Source organism: Stegastes partitus, unplaced genomic scaffold, assembly GCF_000690725.1.
Source record: "Stegastes partitus isolate 25-593 unplaced genomic scaffold, Stegastes_partitus-1.0.2 Scaffold355, whole genome shotgun sequence".
Taxonomy (NCBI): Eukaryota; Metazoa; Chordata; class Actinopteri; family Pomacentridae; genus Stegastes; species Stegastes partitus.
This window is the reverse complement of record NW_007578086.1, coordinates 416,733-424,571: the sequence shown is the minus strand read 5'-3', so window position 1 is coordinate 424,571 and position 7,839 is coordinate 416,733. Positions and strand designations below refer to the sequence as shown.

The 7,839-nt window shown below is 38.5% G+C and overlaps 1 protein-coding gene across 1 annotated transcript in view; it reads right to left on the bottom strand.

The window, feature by feature from the left end:
- Positions 1-7,839, bottom strand: part of apba1a (amyloid beta (A4) precursor protein-binding, family A, member 1a) — a 37,820-nt gene that overhangs the window by 18,001 nt on the left and 11,980 nt on the right. The gene's annotated exons all lie outside the window — the stretch shown is intronic.

The following is a 7,839-nucleotide window of genomic DNA, read 5'->3' as shown; positions in this document are numbered from 1 at the left end:
TAATGCTACAGTTATAACATTACCTCTTTATAATAGCAAAACATTTAAGATGACCATCTTGCAGCTGTTAGGGTAGGAAAACAGCATTTTCTATAACCATCATCATTCTCCTGCTGAAGATCAGACTTAGGATAAATTTGATCCAGATTTGGTCATTTTGGCTGCAGTCCTTAATTTGCCTGGCCTGGGACGTTGTGCATGTCAGTTAATCTGATTAATTAAATTATAACATACAGTTTAAATGTTTAGAAGCATGAAGAGTTGGTGAGTCATGGGATTATCTTAACACTTTGCTGATTTGTCTAGCATTCATGCTGGATGTTGCCAGATTAACATATGAAAATAATAAGAATTACAGGGTTCCAGCGTTGAACCCCCTTACCCTCTGATTTTCCCTCAGCTGAACCTCGGGGAGTTCATTAGTCCTGATCACCACCTGGCTACAGAACATCTGCCAACATAGCCCAGCCTCAGCCAACACAGGACTTAGGACTGCTGTCAGTGCTCACTCTCTGCTCACACTAAAATTGTGTGAATTTATTATACAATGACAGTCTTTGAATATGTTGCCATGGAGAGAAATGATAATACAAAGTGTGTTTGCATTAGCCTTCCTCTACTAGCTAATCTGAGGTTTCTCAATATACTTTACAAGTGCATTGGACATGTTACAAATAGACTGCAATACAGCCTATTTTATTACAAGTAAAGTGAAATAAAAATGATAACACAACATAAACCAGTAACAATTGTGTTGTTACAGTCAGGGTTGTTCAACTACAGTCAGGTGGAAATACATTTTAGAGTTCACAGTGATGTTTACCTCTTTGATCAAGTGTAGTGAATTATTTCAAAGCAGTGAAGTTAGGGCTGAAAATACCACCAGTGGATTGATCTAAGTGTGTGGTGGGGAATATAAAGACTGAGTAACAGGACAGTGCTTGTCCATGAGGGCTTTTCGAGATAATAAGTAGCAGCTGGTAGTGTATCCTTAATGAAATAGGTTAAGTTAAGCAAGGACAGAATGTGTTGCATATTGATTTATTTAGTTCCTAAAAGCAGCAAGTCTTGCTACCAAGAAAATCAGGTAGTTGAAGGATGGGGAAGTAGCTGACGTTGTTACAAGCAGCTGCAGGCCAAAGAAACAAAATCCACTGATGAGACACGCTTTTTTTGTTCATATGTGGTACCTTTTATTAGCTGGTATCAAATATGAACAAACATCTTCAAGTGAGTTAAATGGGGAGGGAGATACACAGTCATGAACAAAAGTTTACATACACATGTAAGCACCACATATATCAAGGCAGTCTTGAGTTTACATCTCTTATAACTTTAAGATTTTTTTATGATGGAATCATTGAAATCCATGTGTCTTTGTCACAAAAAGAAATCATGAATTTTTGGGTCTTTTATGAATTTATTATCGATCTTCCGGAGTAATAAAAAATCTGTTGGGTCAAAAATATACATACAGCAATGCTTATATCTGGTTAAATGTCCTTTGGTCATTTTTGCTTCAATTAGATGCTTTTGGTAGTTGGTCACAAGCTTCTGGTTGTGTCTTGAGCCACTCCTCTTGACAGAATTGGTGCAGTTCAACAATTTTTTTTGACTTTCTGATAAACTTTTTTTCATATCACAGTCTACATTTTCTGGATGGGGTTTAAGACCAGTCTAAAACCTTAATTCAATCCTGATTTAACCTTTTTTTTCTTTTCTTTTCTACAACTTTTGATGTGCATCTGAGGCTACTGTCTTGTTGGAACACCCAACTGTGTTCAAGAACCAACTGTCTGGCTGCTAATTTTAGGTTTTCCTGAAGAATGTGAAGGTAATCCTCCTTCTTCATTATTCTATTTACTTTGTGTAAAGCACCAGTTCCACTGGTACCAAAACCAATCCAGAACGTTATACAAACACTGATAAAGTCTTTGTGACCTCATCTGTGGCAGTTGCAAATTGGAATGTGTTTTGCAGGCAGTTCCTCACCCAAACCATTCTGAACCGCTTTATATTATCAACTGTATAACTACTCTAGCCACAGGATGTTCCATATTTACCTGCATCTATAAAGGAGCAGTACACTGAGAGAAGCTGCTCTTGTCTTTCCTAGCCCCTGTTTACTCAACACCTCTTCCTACGGCTCCATTGGTTGTCCCGGTCTCCCAAACTCCTCCCCAATCCCTCCATGGCTCTCTACCCTGCACTGAACAGCACAACTATTGTCCTGACGTCTGTTCTACAGTCATCGTCACCTGTAGGGCGGACCAGATCAGAAAAAATTTATGATCCATATCACCGTCCAGAAGAAATGGTGGGGGAAGAATTTCAAGCTCCAATGTAAGGGTTACCTAACCCCAAAGTTGGTGAACAAAATCAGAAGCTGACAGTCTGGGTATATAGAGCCTGGACGCACAGCAGGTAAAAAAGCTTTTTTTAATTGACTTCCTGTCATCCTATTCTGTGTATGCAAAGAAATTCTGTGTATGGTGGAGGACAAAGCCTTCACAGGACTTCAAAGACTATGCTATATATGCAGAGAGAGAGAGGAATCCTACTTGGTGAAAAGAGTCCCAAAAACCAAAAGGTAATGTGTTTTTATCTGATGAAAATAATGCTGATGTCTTCATCCGAGGTAATGTCAATGGCACAAGGGAGCAGAGGATGCAGAGCTGGCTGTGGAGGGAGGACTAAGATTGTTGTGTGTGTGGGAGTGGACAGCACTGAGCCCATGACTGTCCTCACCGCCGTTGAAAAGATCAGGGAGGGACCACGGGCATGACTAACTGACTCTGACTGGACTGGCTCTCAAGAGGAACAAGTTTATGCACTGATGGACATTTACACATCAATACCCACACTAAATGTACAAAAGGAGACATGTTTTAAAGCTGAGAGGAATTTCTGACATTTTGATGATGGATAACAAGCCTTTTATTACACTTTTACTTAATGGCATTCCACTTAAGTTCCATTGTGATACTGGTGCGTGTAAAATGTTATGACAAGTCTAGTTTGTCCAAAAGGTTTTAAAATGTCACAAGAGGTTTCAGTGAGGACATGTTGTGCAGGTAAAACTCACAGACCCAGCAATTACACGGGCTCCATTGACAGGAAGGAAAAGTGTTCAGCCCACACTGATTTCACAGTTATGCCCCACAAATGTGATTGGACATGATGCAATGTCCAGGCTTGGACCTGAGGTGATACACAAGATCCACGCAGGAGGGCTGAAGATAACTCTTGTGAAGGACTGATGGTGGTAGAAGGTGAACAAACCCTATACTATTATGATACCCTAGATCCAGTGATGTTAGGGCCCACCTTTTAAACAGGCTTTAGATGGCCTCACTAAATGAGTTATACTTCATCATGAGGATGTCCAGAGCCTGAAGGACATGCACAATATCCCATACCAGCCTTAGGGTTACAGATTTATTTTGGGATGACACTGGCTGTATAGGAGCATTATGTACACTCACTCCTGAAGACAAGGAGTTTTTCAGAAATTACAGAGCACCATGTATATCTCTAGCAAAACCTATCAGCTACACCCAACTCATCTTCCATAGGGTTAGGGTTAGCCATCATGTCAAGGGAAAAGATATGCCCTAAGTATTGTGGATTTATCCACTAAGTGCACTGAAGTATTTCCAACTTTCAAAGCAGATGCACATGCAGTAGCAAAAGCATTACATTATTCCAAGTTTTGGTATTCCAGAGAAACTCTATCCCAATAATGGTCCATGTTTTGTGAACCGGATTACCCTCAATCCCCCTCATCATCCTTAATCAGAACAGTTAGTGGAAAGGATGAATGGCATGATTAAGCCTTAACTGTGGAAAGCTACGGCAGAAACTGGGAGAACATCTGTCCAATATCTCAGATGTTCTTTATTAGGAATAGACATGCCTTTTTGAATGTCAGATGTTTATTTAATGTTTTGTATAATCCCTCTGAATCGAAATACCCTGAAATTATACTTTCTTTCGATGCTGAGGAGGCTTTTGGAAGAGTAGAGTGGAGCTATCTTTTCCGCATCTTAGATAAGTTTGACTTTTCGAGAAGTTCATAGCTTGGGTTAAGTTATTGTATACTCATCCACTTGCCTCTGTTCGAACTATCAACAACCACTCTGATTACTTTCCACTCTTTAGGGCTACAAGACAGGGATGTCCGTTATTCCCCCTTCTCTTTGCTGTTGCTATAGAGCCCCTTGCCATTACGCTCCGATTCAACCCTGACATCACCGGTGTGACCAGAGAGGGCATCAAGCAGAAGGTCTTGCTTTATGCAGACCATTTGCTTTTTTACATATCTAGACTGGATATATCTATGCCCGCTGTGCTTTCGACCCTTCAATCATTTGGTCACATCTCTGGCTACAAGCTAAATTTTAATAAGAGCAAATTATTCCCTCTAAATACTGCGGCTTGTAAATATTCTCTTTACACAACACCTTTTAGAATTATTTTGGACAAGTTTACATACCTGGGGGTTCAAGTAACTGATAAATTTAGGAATCTTTTCAAACACAACTTCACACTTCTCTAAAGAGAAGTGTCAAGAACAACAGGACTTTGAAAGGTGGCCATTACTTCCATTATCTTTAGCTGGTCGTGTTAGTTTAGTAGAAATGAATATCCTGCCTAACTTCGCTTTCCTATTTCAGTGTATTCTGCTTGGGGGGCATGGCCTTTCAAAATTTCAATTTCTACTACTGGGCGGCCAACTTTCATGTCTGGGTGTGTGCTGATACCTTACACCCTGCCCTGGCATGGTTACAATTAGAAGTATCTTCCTGTAAACCAACTTCATTGGCTGCCTTGATTTATACCCCTGATCTAACTGCCTGCTCAGTGCGCTGCAAAAACATTCTAGTCAAGACGACTCTCAAAATCTGCAATCAACTTAGACGCCATTTTAGATGGCAGTCGTTTTCATTGCAGGCCCCAAAAGCCATGAATCATGCTTTCATTCCCTCTTTAGCAGAAAAAGTCTTTTCCACATTGTGTGTTTTGGGTATAAAGTCATTTAAGGATTTGTATATTGAAGGTGTCTTTGCCTCTTTCCAACAGCTGTCAATCAAATTTGATATCCCTAATCGTCACTTTTGTTTTAGATACCTACAGGTTCGCAGTTTTACATGGGACACTACCTCCCAATTTCCTTCTCAGCCCACAAATCTCCCCGTCGATTCATTCTTGCTACCTCCCCTCACATCAAAAGATATCATTTCCTGGGGCTACGAAAGAATTGTCTCTCTCCAGGATTACTCACTATCAAAGATAGTGACCCACTGTGGCCTTTCCTAAAATCAAATCAGATCTTGTGGCCCTCTTAACATTACTGGCTAGACAGCTAATACTACTTTGTTGGAATTCAGTCTGCACCCATACTACAAGGCTTGGTTCTTCATTTCAGTAAACTTGAAATGATCCAACATACACTTCGTGGCTCTAGGAATACATTTTTTAAAGTTTGACAACCCCTCTTCGATCATATAGAGAATTTGCAGTTCCACAGTGTGGACTTGTCCTGACTTGTTCAAGTCAATAATTTCCTTTTTAAGATCTGTGTTGAGCCTCCTAAGACTTTGTCATTGTCGCTTTTGTGGCCAAGTCTGATGAGTGTATTAAATATTAAATATTTAACTTGGCTCAGCAAAGTCAGCAACTGTCAACTGTAGTCAACTGTAATTACTCAGAAGAAGGTAAGAAACCATGCCACAAAAGAAAAAGATTAATACACCTTTTTACATATACGTATGTGTTTTTGACCCCACAGATTTTGTTACATTTTCAGATCTACAATAAATCTATAAAGGAATGAAAAATTCATGATTGTTTTTTGTGACAAAGATGCATGTGTGTCAACAATTTCATCCTAAAAAATTAAGAATTATAGCAATCATTTGATCGCTATTGATATACATGATCTTAACAAGTGTATGTAAACTTTTGTTTACGACTGTGCCCTCCTAATGCTAAACCTGCAAAACGCATGCTCTCAGGCTGTAGGTATGTTAGATGGAGCTTGGTCATGTTTTAAAAGTTACTGAAACATGTTTCATAACTTAAAGAATTAACTCTAAGGAGAAAATCCAAAACTAGATGGATGACCACACCAGACGTTATACCATTGTCATAGATAAGCAAACACTTCTGTTTAGAGGACAAACAGTAGAAGAAAATAGCGCACCATGCTACCATGGAAACGCCGCTAACAGTTGACAGATTGGTCATGGGGTGAGTCACCTATCTAACTTCCAGGAAGTCTTCATTACTGTCTTGTTGTGGTACACAAGTGTGGAGCAAATGTTGGAATAGCTAAGCTGAAGAGACTGGTCAAACACACACCATATGTTTCTCCTGTCACTCTGAAGCGCAGCAATCTTCTGGGGGAAAAAATGGACTGTTTTGTGTATTTACCACCACATTTTTATGTTTTCACCATTTTAAAAAAATCCCGAAAAGAAGAGCAGTGAGGATTAACAGTATACACAACTCAAAACTCAGCGTAGGCCTGGAAGTGCTGTGACACTGTGGCAGATGCTGGATGTATTACTGCTCTGTACATGTGTATGTGTGTTTGATTTTGACTGAATGGTCTGTGAGTACATCACAAAATCAAATATCCTGCATTATAGTGAGTTATGAACTAAACAAGGGTTAGGAGGGTGAGGTGAGGGGAGTGAAACAGTCACAGATAAACACATGGACATTGCAACAGAATATCTCAATAGACATTCACTGAGCTAAACTGTATGAAGATACATATTATCAAATCAAATCAGAGCTTTATCAAACACATAATGCATCCATTTGTAAGTTTTTACTAGCTGTTCAATTGCTATGCACAGCAGACATTTTATTTGTTATAGTAGGAAAAACACAGGCCTATCTAGTGTCCCATTACATCATGTGAATCAGCAGCCTTGAGAGGGATTACCAAAATGGAACACAACCCTCATTAATGTAATCAGGTACATCTTTGCTTTACAAGCTATGACTCGGTAAAATCTTTTCTTGAAAAAGATCTACTGACAGTCAGTCATGCTACGACTCTTCTTCACACTTACCAAGTATGAGTGTACATACAAAGGCATACTTGTTTACAGAGAATGGGTAACACTATGTTTCACAGGTTCCTTGTTTTCTTGCATTTTCTGCAAAAGCAACTGATGTGTAATGCAATGTATTTGAAATATTATATGAACTTATTTAATTGAATGTAATATAATTGTAATTATTTTAGGAAGAAAAATGTGAGACTGTGAGCAATAAATACACTTTTAGCACACAGTTGCCTTAACGTAGCATGACATAACCCATGAATGTGCAAAGTCTGTTTCTGTACTTTGTAAGTTGTAATCAAGAATACAATTGTGCTGCATTTAAATTCAGATGGCTTTAAATGGAACTACATACTCCTCTTCCCCCAGAGTATTATATTAATAATTGTCATGCAATATTTTGATCAATAGCATTTTTGTTTCCAAACACTTTCACACACTAATATTTTAAAAATAAATAACACAAAAAATTAAGGGAAATTATTAAAATTAAATTCTAATTACATATATATATATAATCCTCCTCCTCTGCAATATCACATGTTTAACAATAATAATAATAATAATAAAAAAAACCTCTTGATGAGTGGATCAATTCTAAATTGAACAGTAAGCTATTTTTTCTTATTTAAACTTCACTTGTACTTTGTATGTCCACCTATATTTATAATGACAGGCTCAATCCTCCTCAGCATGAAGAATACCACACTACTGGAGAGATGTTCTGTCTTTCTTCAGACACTATTTTTCAGCTGCTCTT